Source organism: Erythrolamprus reginae, chromosome 9 (genome assembly GCF_031021105.1).
Source record: "Erythrolamprus reginae isolate rEryReg1 chromosome 9, rEryReg1.hap1, whole genome shotgun sequence".
NCBI classification, from domain to species: Eukaryota; Metazoa; Chordata; class Lepidosauria; order Squamata; family Dipsadidae; genus Erythrolamprus; species Erythrolamprus reginae.
The window spans coordinates 18,720,681-18,736,129 of NC_091958.1; positions in this window are offsets into that span (position 1 = coordinate 18,720,681).

The following is a 15,449-nucleotide window of genomic DNA, read 5'->3' on the forward strand; positions in this document are numbered from 1 at the left end:
GCTATCAAGCTCTCTTGGTTGTTTATCTGTCAATCCTTTTTTTCTTCAAAAAACCATTGCATTTTATTTTAATCTGCTATATCATTGGTACTTTACGTTTATTATTTCAATAGCTGTAGGGTTTGTTTAGATTCCAAATGCCTCTTTTTAATTGTTTTGCCCAGGTGTGTCTATTTTACCAAGTAATGTATAAAGAAATAAATATTATATGACATCAATCCCATCTGCATTAGTAATTAATTTCATCAGAGTTACTGAGGTGGGTAAAATGTAGAGTAATTTGGAATACCAAAAGACAGCCTTAAGTGTTCTTGGTACTAAATGTTTTTGTATGTGAGCACATATAAGACAGAAAGAAAAAGCCTATATTGCTTTTTGTAGAAACTTCAAATGACAACTTTGAACGTTGCTGTAATGCTGTACGAACATCCACATTTATTCATTCCCAAGGCCCATCATCTTCTTTGAGAAACACTCCATCATGAGATTCCCTGAAGCTATTGACCAAATGTACAATATTAGTTTCCAAGGGAGGGGTTGTGAAGCAGGGGAGGACAGCAATCTGGCTGAGGAAAAAAGAAATTGGCAGAAACTGTGATAGATCAGCTGCTGTCACTTATCGGAGGTTACAAGCCGATGGTTCTAACATGACACGTAGGATTTTAATCTGTGTAGTTCTATGAAGCTACACCGATCGTATCTACAGCTTCTCTGATAAGCTTTCACACTCGAGTGGCAAATTCTTCTGCTGTGGCAAAAAAATGATTAATGGAATGATTATGCGGGATTTATCTATAGAAGCACTATATTCTAATTAGATGACATAAATCGCCCACTCTTTAGCCATCTCCTGCCCTCTCTTAATGTGAGCTTCCTAATGCCTCAATGATGCATGGTGGAGTAGACAAATAGGAAAAGCTTCAATAAAAATAGTTCATAGATGCTCAAATTCTAGGACGGGAAAATTGGTAGCTGGGGTTAGGCTGATATTATAGTTATTGTTTGTTCTACAACTGATAGAAGAGAGAACATCAAATATAATGGTGCAATAAAAGGAGCCATCACAAAAATGTTCTAATAATAATAATAATAATTTATTGGATTTGTATGCCGCCCGTCTCCGCAGACTCGGGGTGGCTAACAACAATAATAAACACAACATGTACAATCCAATAATAAAAACAACTAAAAACCCCTATTATAAAACCAAACATACACACAGACATGCCATGCATAACTTGTAATGGCCTAGGGGGAAGAGCTATCTCAACTCCCCAATGCCTGGCGGTATAAATGAGTCTTGAGTAGTTTATGAAAGACAGGGAGGGTGGGGGCAGTTCTAATCTCCGGGGGGAGTTGGTTCCAGAGGGCCGGGGCCGCCACAGAGAAGGCTCTTCCACTGGGGCCCACCAAACGACATTGTTTAGTCGACGGGACCCGGAGAAGGCCAACTCTGTGGGACCTTATTGGTCGCTGGGATTCGTGCGGTAGCAAGCGGTTCCGGAGGTAAGCCTGGGGAGATTTTCTACCACTGTCTTAATTTAATCTCCAGACTGATGAAGAGGACAGAAGGAAAAGTGGGGACATCACAGAAACATTTAAATATGTTAAAGGGTTAAATAAGGTTTATCTTAGGATTGATATATGTTTATCCCAGGCATGTTTAAATTCAGTTACTGTGGATTTACCAACCACGCCTGCTGGAAGTTTGTTCCAAGGATCTACTACTCTTTCAGTAAAATAATATTTTCTCATGTTGCTTTTGATCTTTCCCCCAATTAACTTCAGATTGTTCTTGTGCTCACTTTCCTATTAAAAACACTTCCCTCCTGAACCTTATTTAATCCTTTAACATATTTAAATGTTTCGATCATGTCCCCCTTTTTCCTTCTGTCCTCCAGACTATACAGATTGAGTTCATTAAGTCTTTCCTGATACGTTTTATGCTTAAGACCTTCCCCCATTCTTGTAGCCCGTCTTTGGACCCGTTCAATTTTGTCAATATCTTTTTGTAGGTGAGGTCTCCAAAACTGAACACAGTATTCCACAGTATATTCATCCTAAGATAAAATACAGGAAATAGTATAAGGGCAGACTACATGGACCATGAGGTCTTTTTCTGCCGTCAATCTTCTATGTTTCTATGTTTCTAAGGAACCACATGAGGAAACAATAAAAGTTTCAACTTCAACTGCATCAGTGGCATTGAAATATATGTGTCTTGTATTTTTACTTACTCTGCAGTCTGCTTATTGATGTTATTGTTCAGAGGCATAGAAAAGTTAGGAAGTTATAAAACAATATCGTGTGATCTAAGTAGAAAATTATTCCTCATTGAAAGGCAAACACTGACTTTAGTTGGTCAGCAAACCTAAAAACCCCATTGACTGATAAAGTTGCAAGCCGCCGTAAACTCTAGAATTATTTGGAGAGTTAGAATTCTAACTGCATTGTAAAAATATTCGGCAAATAACTACAATGGTTTAATAATAACAAGGACAGTAGATTTGCAATTGTATCTTGGAGCTCACATAGGCAACTATTTTGATTCTGATTAATAAAATTATGCAGTATGCTAAGATAGAACCTCATAAATATCCATGGAATATTTTATTAGATGATTATAAATACTTAACTTCATTCCTTGCAAGTCATCACATTGGAAAGAAGTAGGAGCTAGGAAAAATTAAGATGTGCAAATAAGACAACATAAATTGTGTGTATGTGTGAGCACAAAGGCATATGTTGTCCTAGTTTTAAGGCACTACAAAATGGGAAAAAATCTAATTTAAATGCAATAGGTTTTACGAAAGACTTGAACTAGAGGCCCATGGATAATATCTTTTCCTCTATAATATCTCTGGAATGATAATAGTACAAATCAGTGGTGAATTCCAATTATTTTACCTACCAGTTCTGTGGGCGTGGCTTGGTGGGTGTGGCTTGGTGGGCATGGGAGGGGAAGGATAAATAATTTAATAATAATAATTTATTAGATTTGCATGCTGCCCCTCTCCGAAGACTTGGGGTGGCATACAAATACAAAATCTCCATTCCCACCCAACTCCAGAAGTATATTGCAAAATCTCCATTCCCTCCCCATTCTGGGGCAGCCAGAGGTGGTATTTACCAGTTCCCTGAAGAAATTGACAGGTTTCTCCTTCCATAGCTTCCTAACAAAAATAATAGAACAGTATACACAATAATCCAATAGTAAAAACAATTAAAAACCCATTAAAGTAAAAACCAAATATACATTCAGACATACCATGCATAAAATTGTAAAGGCCTAGGGGGAAAGAGTATCTCAGTTTCCCCATGCCTGATGGCAGAGGTGGGTTTTAAGTAGCTTACGAAAGGCAAGGAGGGTGGGGGCAATTCTAATCTCTGGGGGGAGTTGGTTCCAGAGGGCCAGGGCTGCCACAGAGAAGGCTCTTCCCCTGGGTCCCGCCAAGCGGCATTGTTTAGCTGACGGGACCCAGAGAAGACCCACTCTGTGGGACCTAACTGGTCGCTGGGATTCGTGCAGCAGAAGGCGGTCCCTGAGATAATCTGGTCCGGTGCCATGAAGGGCTTTATAGGTCATAACCAACACTTTGAATTGTGACCGGAAACTGATCAGCAACCAATGCAGACTGCAGAGTGTTGGTGTGACATGGGCATATTTAGGGAAGCCCATGATTGCTCTTGCAGGTGCATTCTCCACGATCTGAAGTTTCCGAACACTTTTCAAGGGTAGCCCCATGTAGAGAGCGTTACAGTAGTCGAGCCTCGAGGTGGCTCAACTCATGCCTTAACAGACACAGACACAGACAGACACAAACACACATACAATTCAACTTTAAATAAGCTTTTCCCAACTGTTTGACAGACTGTCTGAAACTGGAAGTCGCATAGCTTTCACAGGACAACAATATTGGCATGGGCTTCCAGAAGCAATTGTAACTAGGCTTCCAAACCCTGATTGATAAGGAACCTCTGCCAGAGTTAGGCCACTGATTTCCAAGCGCTAGCATTCTGCCTGCCAAGTTCGACAAAAGAAGGTTGTCATTTACGACAGAGAAGGAGGAAAGGATGTGTCACAAATGAGCTGAGCCTGTCAACTGATTTCTGGAGAGAATCAAAGCAGCTGTCAGCGAGTAATTATTGCAGTTGCCCCCACAAGGTAATTAGACCTGGAATGGAGACTTTCGAAAAACTCCTCAAGCTAGTAAAAATATGAAGCAAAATGGTGGGATTACATCTTAAAAGAGCTTGTACAATAACAGCATAAATAAGACAACGCTTATTAGACTGAAGCCATGCCGAATTTGAGGAAACACAGCTGTACCCAAAATGAGTGATGTGCTTGCTAGAGCTATGGACAACTTCATCCAATTTAATGTGGTCCTAGATTTTATAAAAGGGCTTCTGAAAGCAATCAACCACCAGTAAGAAGGATCTGTCCCTTTCCATCAATCCAATTACGCCAATTTAGCTAGTAGGAATTGAACTGGACCTTCACTTTTTCTTCTGTATGGATTCTGTCACTCTTAAGCCACACTTCAGTTTAGCCTCCTCGTGAAGGCTGCTGCCACCAAGTGGAAAAACAGCAAGTTGAGGGATAAGGAAATATTGCAAAGCAAAGCTGGGTTCTGTCAGGAATGGCTTAGTCAAGAATCAACCCAAAGAGAGATGTTTTAGCAATGACAAAATGTTTTAACAAACTGCATCTCTGTTTGGTTGGGTACCAGCAGTGTCTCAGAAAGAAAGTCCATACAGAGAGTGGAAAGGACACTCAAGAAGATTACCGGAAGCTTGATTCCTGTCATTCACGATACTTCTTATCAGCACTTTGTTCTTAGAGCTCAAAGCATTGTAAGAGACCACCCACCCACCCACTTCGTGGTCTATTTCTGTTGCTCCCATCTGGAAGGAGGTTTCAAAGTATTTGCAGCAGAGGCGGAGTAACGACACAGACACAGAGAGATGGATTTAAAATTGGGTCATTTTATTAATTAATTAGATTTGCATAATTTATTCATTAAATTAGCATAATTCAAACAAACCTAACAAGGACCCACAGGGTCAAACAATTACTTCCGGGGCGGAAATGACATCAGAAAAACTTCCGGGGCAACTATGGGCGTAGCTCCATGCTGATCCAGGTGCAGGGGCCCGCTTTCACCTGGATCCCAGCCATGCACCTGCATGTGGGAGGTCTCACCGGCTAACCCCTACCAGGGGATAGAAATGGGCGGGACCCAAGGACAGGTTCCCCCCGATTGCTCAGGTCAGACTAGGCACCATGAGCCTTTGGAGAGAACCTGTCAATCATCCCCAAAGATGCCCAACAGAAAACACGCAGTTGCTAAACACCACCCAATTTCCGCCCCTAACCTGCCTACCCAAATGACCAAAGGTAAGCCAATTTTAGCTAATCGGGGAGCGAAGCACCCCCTAACCATCCATCCGTCACCGCAGTGTGGAATAGGCGAAAAAACAGTCGCAGAAAATACCGAGACCCCCAAAAATTCCTATTCGGTCCCAAAAGGGCGACCCACAATGGCACACTGAAAGATAGGGAGGGCGGACGGGTGTTCGCTTGCTCATCGTCGGGGCGAAAAGGAGGCCCCAAGCCTGCTCAGCCTCTTTTATAAGGCTGGCAGGTCCCGCCCCCGACGACGTCATCGGCCTGGGCCGATGACACCAGATGGCTGGGATCTCGCGAAATCTCGCGAGATCCCAGCATTCAAGATGGCGGCTGCGCCGAGGGGCGTGTCTCCCTGGCCCTGCAGCAAATCTGGGCTGGGGGTGAGTCACCGGCCGCGCATTCTAGCAGGATTACCAGATTCTGTAACTGCTTTGTTCCCTATGCCATCCATCTCGTAAACACACAGGATTTGTTTCTCTTACCATATACATATATACATCTAAACTAGATTGTGTTGTTTTTCCATGTCATATAATATATGTGGGTATATGTATACTTTGAATGTATTTATTTATTTTGTCATGTTTATATTTATGCATTAACAGAGGGATAGAATCAAGATCATGCGAAGTGTTAGTACCAGTTTATAAGGCCTTGGTAAGGCCACACTGCATTCGGTTTTGGCCGCCACGATGCAAAAATGATGTTGAGACTCTAGAAAAAGTGCAGAGAAGAGTGACAAAGATGATTAAGGGACTGGAGGCTAAAACATATGAAGAATGGTTGCAGGAACTGGGCATAGCTAGTTTGGTGAGGAGAAGGACCAGGGGAGACATGATAGCACTCTTCCAATATCTCAGGGTTTGCCACAAAGAAGAAGGAGCCAACCTTTTCTCCAAAGCACCTGAGGGTAGAACAAGAAGCAACAGGTGGAAGCTGAACAAGGAGAGAAGCAATTTAGAATTAAGGAGAAATTTCTTGACATTTAGAACAATTAATCAGTGGAACAGCTTGCCTCCAGAAGTTGTGAATGCTCCAACACTGGAAGTTTTTAAGAAGATGTTGGGTAACCATCTGTCTGAAGTAGTGTAGGGTTTCCTGCCTAAGCAGGGGGTTGGACTAGAAGACCTCCAAGGTCCCTTCCAACTCTTCTGATGTTGTTGTTGTTGCTGTTGTTATTGCTGTTGCTGCTGCTGTTTTTGTTGTTGTTATTGTCACGCTGAATATTGACAGCCCCAGAGACATTTAGTAATTAAAGAGCTAACTGTGTGTGCTTTATTAAGTTCCTCCTATTATGATGTAATATCCTGCCACATCTAACACTACTTCCTTCTTCTTCATCCTAAAAACTCCATTTTTCTTTCTATCCACTATCATGTAACACATATTTGTTATGTTGTCCACCGAGACATGTTTTATTGTCTACTTTTATAATAAAAGAAATCTTGTTTTGAACAAATGACTAAAAGCTTCCATCTATAGCCTCCGCAGTAATTAAGGTTCAAACGGACTTTAATCATTTCCACTATTATGACTATTATTATTATTATTATTATTATTATTATTATTATTATTATTATTATTATTATTTGGTGTATATTAGAGGAGGATATCCTTTGAGAGCTGCTTGCACATTTCCCCAATAAAGAATAAAGAATACTCCAGTTTGATATAAATTCTATGCAAAGTGAAAATTTCCATAGAAATAGGAGAGAATGTTTGAACATTCTTAGAAATAATAAAATGCTAGTATTTATTTATCCAGCTATGAGCTCATAAAAGAATTGCAAAGTGAATTTCCTTTTCATTTTAAATTATATTAATTTGCACTGATTTTATTCATATTATGTTTTGCATTAAGTAAATAACTGCTTGATGAGTTAATTAGCCATGCATTATTAGAACTATACTTGAGTCACTTTATGCAAAATAACCTTTGGGGTGGCAGAGGATTTTTTATTATTATTCCCCATTTTTATGCAAAGTGTACCTGCTTCTCTAAAGACAGGCTGGAGAGTTTCACTAGAAGCTCAGGTCAGACTATTTTTCAAAGTGCTACTAATCAACACATCCCCCAGGGGTACGTATTTATTCAATAACTGTGTTTTAACATGTATGTAGGAGTTTATCAAGTTGAAATATTACCCTTTCAGTCCTGTTCCTGATAACACTCAATATCCTGTGTTGCAAATGTTTGAATATGAATGTTTCATAAGTTGAAAAACAACTTATGACACATGAGCAATGGTCCACATGATCCCTACTAGACTGGAATAATTTTACAAATATAACTTATATCAGGTTCTCACTGGTTCTTAAATATGAAGACAAGATTTTCCAGAATTATGAGCGATAATCATGCAGCCTTGGGGATTCTGGGAATTGAAATGTGCAAAACTGGAAAAGAGAAGAGAATTGAAAATATATCTCTTACATCATTCACTTTGCAGTTACTTTTGCCAGACCCATCCTCGAATACAGCTCATCTGTTTGGAACCCATATCGTATCTCAGACATTAACACCCTTGAAAATGTCCAGAGATACTTCACCAGAAGAGCCCTTCACTCCTCCACTCGAAATAGAATACCCTACAAGACTAGACTTTCAATCCTGGGCCTAGAAAGTTTAGAACTAAGATGCCTTAAACAAGATCTAAGTATTGCCCACAAGATCATATGCTGCAATGTCTTGCCTGTCGGCGACTACTTCAGCTTCAACCACAACAACACAAGAGCACACAACAGATTTAAACTTAATATTAACCGCTCCAAAATTGACTATAAAAAATATGACTTCAGTAACCGAGTTGTCGAAGTGTGGAACTCATTACCGGACTCCATAGTGTCATCCCCAAACCCCCAACACTTTACCCTTAGATTATCTACGGTTGACCTATCCAAATTCCTAAGAGGTCGGTAAGGGGCGAGTACAAGTGCACTAGAGTGCCTTCCTTCTCCTGTCCTATTGCTCTCCTATATCTCCTATACCTTTCTTCTATTCCTATATCTCTTCTTCTATTCTTTCATTGATATGTTCTATTACTATACCTTCTTTTCTATTCTTTCATAGATATATTTTATTATGAGTATCTCCTCTATAACCTTCATCATGTATTTTATTATGTGTATATAGATATACAGTATACCCACTAAAACCCTCATTGTGTATTGGACAAAATAAACAAACAAACAAATAAATAAATAAATAAATAAATAAATATTCAAGAGTAGGATTATTTATCTAATCATTTAATTGTAATCAGGATTACAAATACCTTTATCTTGCCTAATACCGTATTTTTCGGAGTATAAAATGCACCTTAGTTTTTTGGGGGGGGAAACAGGGAAAAGAATCTGCTCACCAGGTATTGTTAGCCAGCACATCATTTTATCCCCTGGTTAGGGCTTTAAAAACTTTATTCGGAGAGAGTAACAATGAAAGAGCTTGCAAGCCAGTAAGAGCTGGGAACATCATTAGCATCTGGTTAGGACTAGAAAGAAACATTTGGAGCAAGTTAGACCAATGGAAAAATAAAGCTGCAAAGACTTAGGGCTTGGAAAACATTCTTCACAAAGAGAAACAATTAAAGAGCCTGCAAGGGAAGAGCTGGGAAGTTAGATTAGATTTATTGGATTTATATGCCGCCCCTCTCCGCAAACTCGGGGCGGCTCACAACAATAATAAAAAACAGCACAGTACATAATACCAAATTCAATGCCCACCGATCTAATTACAATTTAAAATTAGTAATCTCATAAAAACAGTATATATAAAAACAGGCACACAGTCAATCAATCAACAAAACAACATGGGCAAGGGGGAGGTGTTTTAGTTCCCTCATGCCTGAGGTGGGTCTAAAGGAGTTTTCGAAAGGCAGGGAGGGTGGGGCAATCCTAATCTCAGGGGGGAGCTGGTTCCAGAGGGTCGGGGCCCCCACAGAGAAGGCTCTTCCCCTGGGTCCCACCAGACGACATTGTTTAGTCGACGGGACCCGGAGAAGGCCAACTCTGTGGGACCTAACCGGTCGCTGGGATTCGTGCGGCAGGAGGCGGTCCCGAAGATATTCTGGTCCGGTGCCATGAAGGGCTTTATAGGTCATAACCAACACTTTGAATTGTGACCGGAAACTGATCGGCAACCAATGCAGACTGCGGAGTGTTGGAGTGATATGGGCATACTTGGAGAAGCCCATAATTGCTCTCGCAGTTATAGTTGTTATAACGGTGTCGGGCGTACCTAATTTCATCAGAACGAACATTCATGGTTACAAGCATCACATACTTCTCAGAAAACCAGAAAGATAAATATTTATTGTTATTCCAAACCTGATTTGCTCATGCATGATGTTCAAAATCCCACTCCGATTTACATAGAACATTTTTTTTCTGAATAAAAAGCAACCAACATAATTTGCTTAAGTATTTAAAAGTTAGAATTTTGCTTATAAAATATTTAAAAGAACAGCTATAATAAATGGAAATCCTGGCATCAAACTCCAATTACATCATTTCTTAATTGCACACATATGGGGAAATATTTACATATTAATTACATAAAGCACTAATAGAGGATTCTCACCATTGCCAAAGAGATAAAACTGATTATGTGATTGATAATTCTATTTTGGCTTCTCTGACCAAATCTTCCTCCAAGGTTCCAAGCAAATCTAGAGGATATTGTGTTGCCTTTATGTACTGTATGTATTTGGCATGTATATGTGTTGCCTAGATTGATTGAGTGATGGGTTTTTAACTGAGCTTTATTTTAGATTTTCCATATTTGACTTCTTTTTGATTATATTGGTTTTTTTCTATTGTTGTAAGCCACTCTGAGCCCTTTGGGGTTGGGCGGCATAGAAGAAAGAAAGAAAGAAAGAAAGAAAGAAAGAAAGAAAGAAAGAAAGAAAGAAAGAAAGAAAGAAAGAAAGAAAGAGGGATGGATGGATGGATGGAGGGAGGGAGGGAATAAAATGGTTCCAAAACTATTGCATGTTGGTTACATGTGTGTCACTTCCCAGAAATGATCCTCTGCACATGTGCAGAAGTGTTTGCGCGTGCACAAAGAGGGGGTTTGTACTCCTTGGCAACTAGAGGACCAGTTTAGGAGTGTGGACTACCAGTCATCACTGCCGGTTCAGTGAGCAGAGCCAAATTTCCACTACCGGTTCTAAAGAACTGGTCTGAATGGGCAGCAACCCATTACTGGCTGTTTCAGTTTTGCATGTGGTTTCAGCTCAATAGACAGCATTTTCACTGGCAAGAAAGCCAAGCTGACAGCTGTCACATTTCTGCAGTTTTTGATCCTTGCCTTCCTTCTATGCTGACACGTTTGCACTGTTCTATTAGCTACTAGATAGAGCTGCTGCTAAGCTAGCAATCATAGATGCAAGTCTCATTCTTTTATTTACTGCTTCCCCAGTTTCCATGAACTATTAGCAGAAGAATCCTTGCCAGGATCTATTATTATAGTTTCAATTATTATCATTTCCCCCCATGATACCAATAGGTGATGCCTTCATGTTTGGAATAATCTACTTTTTCCCCTTGGGACTCTTAACACAAGGGCAAAATGTGCACTTAGAATCTAATATCTAGAAGAAGGAGAGGGGAAGGGACTCTTAGATTCTTTTATTGGGGTCTTGTCCCCAGTGTCTAACATGGAAAGAGATGAGTGGGGTAAATGTACAATAATTCCTGAATTATTATTAGTTAATTATAATAATTAATAAATATTCATGAGGTCAGACACTTATTTCTGCTAGAATGCATTTCCTTGCAATCAATCTGTCATCTATCTATTGTCAGTCTGTCTGTCTATCATCTACTTACCTACCTACCTACTTACCTATGTTATCTATTTGCCTGCCTGCCCACTGTATCTATCTATCTATCTATCTATCCATCTATCTATCTATCTATCTATCTATCTATCTATCTATCTATCTATCTATCAATCATTTATCTATCTAGTATCTACCTACCTATCTACTTACCTATCTTATCTGTCTGTCTGTCTGCCTACCTACCTACTTTATCTACCTATCTTCTATCTTCTCTCTCTCTGATGAAATATTAAAGTAATAAATACTAACATAAAACTTTAAAATGAACAAAATGAGAAGGAAGGGAGAAACTTATATTGGATGAATTATTATTTGCAAGTTTATTTAATACAAAACACCAGCCAATCTGTAGATGCATTTCTTATTATTTCCTCCATCCCTGGAACGTTGATGTAAAATAAGACTAGCTGTCATTAAAGGATGTCAGGCAGGTACTTAAAATAGCAGACACTAAGCATGGGCAAGCAGTGATGACATCCCAAAGGTTAAGTTTGACTACTGCATTACTCCATCTCCTATATTAAAATGAGATCTGACTAATCCTCATTGGATTTCTGCATCAGATATATGAGTTGCCCTGAAATGCAGTTTTCAAACTTTGTGTTTGGAGTTAGAGACTTTGGCCTGCCACTTTGTGGGCATTGAGAAAAAAGAGACAAGCAGATGACAATCATAAATGGGGAAAAAAACATGTTTTCAAAGAACAGCTCCAGAACAAACATTATATTGGAAGGAAAGACTCTGTTCCACCTCAGCTATGGGCTTTAAGCCTTCCTGTCTGTCTGCTTGCCTGCCTGCTTACCTGCCTGTCTCCTCGTCAGTCTCATCCTCCCATCCCATTCCATCCATTGGTCCATCCGTCCATCCGTCCATCCATCCATCCATCCATCCATCCATCCATCCATCGTCTTTCATCTACCAATTAGAGATCATATTGATTTCAATATTTGAACTGAATGGAAGGTCTGTTTGAATTAATTCAAAGTGATTCAGATACTTGGTTTCCACCTAGGTAGATTGATCTAAATCGGTTTGATTTGCACATGACTCATTTGCACATGTCAAATAGCTACAATTGGTAAAATTTCACTTATTGGCTGGTCACAGGCAGAACTGATCTATTTACTGAAGAAAAAACATACACCTTTAAGCTAAGAACTGAAATCCATCTTAAAACCAACTTCTGTCACCACATATACTCGCTCCCTATGAGCTGAGGTGAAAAGAAAAAACAAACCAAGATCAATATGCTAAAGTCTATAACATACATATGTGTAGGTGTATCTATAGGTTGTATTTTCAAGTCTGTGATCCAAAGCTGAAACCTTTCTTCAAATTAAACTCAGTGTCAACTCAAGAAGCATTCCTGACCTACTCTTGAGTTGCCATAGAAAGGGGGATGTGGAATCGAACATCACAGCTGTATTGAGGAACTTGCACTTCAGTCAAAACAAAGCAGATATTAGCTGGCCACATCAAGGTCATACGCGCACAGAGGCTAGAGGGACCTCTACAGTCCGTGAAATTGCTTCATTGGAGAATGTAACTGATGACCAGTGATGGGCTCCTATGGGTACAGTCAGATATGCAGAACGGTAGAAAAAAAATGACTTTTTTTTCTTGTTTTCTCTTCTGGGCTCTGGAAATGTTTTTCCTATCGCAGTAAATGAGGTTGAATGTGTATAATTTTAGAAGAGCTGTGTGTATGTGCATGTGTGTGTGTACATACACATACAGTTTACATAGTAGATAATGTATAATTTTGTGTGCATTGGTGTAATATGTATCGACATTTATGGCATATATACAGAGAATTAAATAGTATATTTGGGATGTTCAGTAATAGTAAATAGATAGGGAAATTGTATCTCTTTCAGGCGAAGAGAGGCCAGGCACCCTAACCCTAACCCAAACCCTTGACGTGAGCAACGTCAAGTTGGCCACCTTTAAGCCAGTCACATGATCTTTAAGCCACTCCCTGGTCACATGATCATCAAGACACTCCCACCTGGTCATATGGCCAGCAAGCCACACCCACAAAATAAGCCACACCCGGTGTGGTAGTAAAAAAATTTTGCAGCCCTTCACTGATGACTCACCTTGGGGGAAGGGGGAAACAGGATCAGAGTTGGGGCATGAATTAAGAGTTGGCTTCACTTGGTCCGTGCCGATATGAAACTCCTAATAAATAACTGAATTCCTTTTGAAGTTTGGCTTGATGCTCATGATTTAATTAGGGCATCCTTTGGAACCCTGACAGACTTCATGGAATTATAAGTCTAGCTTTCTTGGGAAAAAATAAAAAGTTGTTTGTTTGTTTGATTGATTGATTTGTATGCCGCTCCCCTCCGAAGACTCAGAGTGGCCACCGCTTTCTGCCAGAATGCTCTTCAACTCCCCATCTGGCCTACAGCCCTAATACTTTCCCATTAATATTGTTCAGGTATAAGAACTTCAGAGAAGTGTTTTCACCTGTGTTGTCTAATTAAATAGTTAAACAGGAAGGAGAAAAGCAATTAAGTGACCTTAAAATGGTGCACTAATCATGTGGCCATAGAGGATAAAATGAGGGAAGGAAATAAATAGTAATGCTGAGATTTATGAAATGTGTATGAGCCATATAACATATTTATGCCCCATTACTGTAAAGTTTGAAGTATTTCACTGTTCAAGATAATAGAGCTTGATTCAGATGCATAATGAATTTCTGGTGCTAATTAGCAAAGCATTTCCTAATGATTAGGAAGCTGGATGATAACATCTGATGGAGAACCAAAACTGTCATAGATAAGACAATGACATGGATCAAGTTCCACGAAATTTTTGGCGTGATATATTCAGGTGCCTTAATTGTGATAATTAATTATCCGTATTCCCTATATAAATGAACTCAGCCAACATAAAAAAACATATTGTAATTAAAGAGCTTCTGGAGAAGTAATGTTTTAAACAAATGCCATGATAATATTAATTAGCTTTAAAAAAAAATAAAAATCCTTATACATAGCCATACACACAGTTAATTACTTTGGGACACTCTGCTATTGATATAAAAAGGTCTTAAGATTGTCATAACCATCTTCAAAATATTCATGTTGCTTTTTCCAAGATTTGTCTATAATTATTTATTATTTATTTATTTGATTTTTATGCCTCCCTTCTCCTTAGACTCAGGGCGGCTTACAACATGTTAGCAATAGCAATTTTTAACAGAGCTAGGCTATTGCCCCCACAATCTGGGTCCTCATTTTACCCACCCCAATTGCCGGGTGTGGGGAGGAAGAAGCTAATTTCACAGGGTTTGTTAAAAAAATAAAAATTTCAATCCAAACTGCTCCTCCCCAGTTCCAGATTAGCACGTATTAGGGAAGAAAATTCCATAGCTAAAAGTGATTGATCGACTATGTGCCATCAAGTCCCAATAAAAATGCATATTTTCTGCCTGACAATTTATTTCTAATATAAACTTTTGGATCTTCCAATGTTGCATGTGGTTGATAAATCCACAGTAACTGAATTTAAACATGCCTGGGATAAACACATATCCATCTCAAGATATAATACAGTAAATAGTATAAGGGCAGACTAGATGGACCATGAGGTCTTTTTCTGCTATCAATCTTCTATGTTTTTATGTTGCAGTCATTGCTACTATAACCAACTTCACCTTTCTAGGGGGATTGTCCCCTCTAGTGTTGACTGATACCTTCCTCTCCCCCTGGAAACAGGTGATAGAACACAAGCTGTAATTTACATACTTCTTTTTTTGTTCTGAATTTCCAACAATTTCGTTTGGTTGACTGATCCAAGATGCCTTCTTTTATACTCTTTAACCATGTCATTTCATTTCTCTTTTTTTTAATAGATGAGAAAACTTCAAACATTGTCATCTCTTCAGAGCTGAGTTGTGATCTAAAACAGCTAAATACCATTTATTTTCTTACTCATGGAAAATGATAACATATTCAGAGATCCAGTCAGAAAAATCATGCAAATATCACAGAATTGGGTGAAATGAATACAATAGAAGGGTTGATGCATTGCTTGTGAATACTAACATTGCTTTCTTGGTTTCTATCGCCATATGTCCTCATTGAGATGAGGAGAAAGAAGAATGAATGAATTGAAAAATCAATCTAACTGTCAGGGAATATGGATGAATTTGCAGCAAGATCATGGGCTATTAATATGAC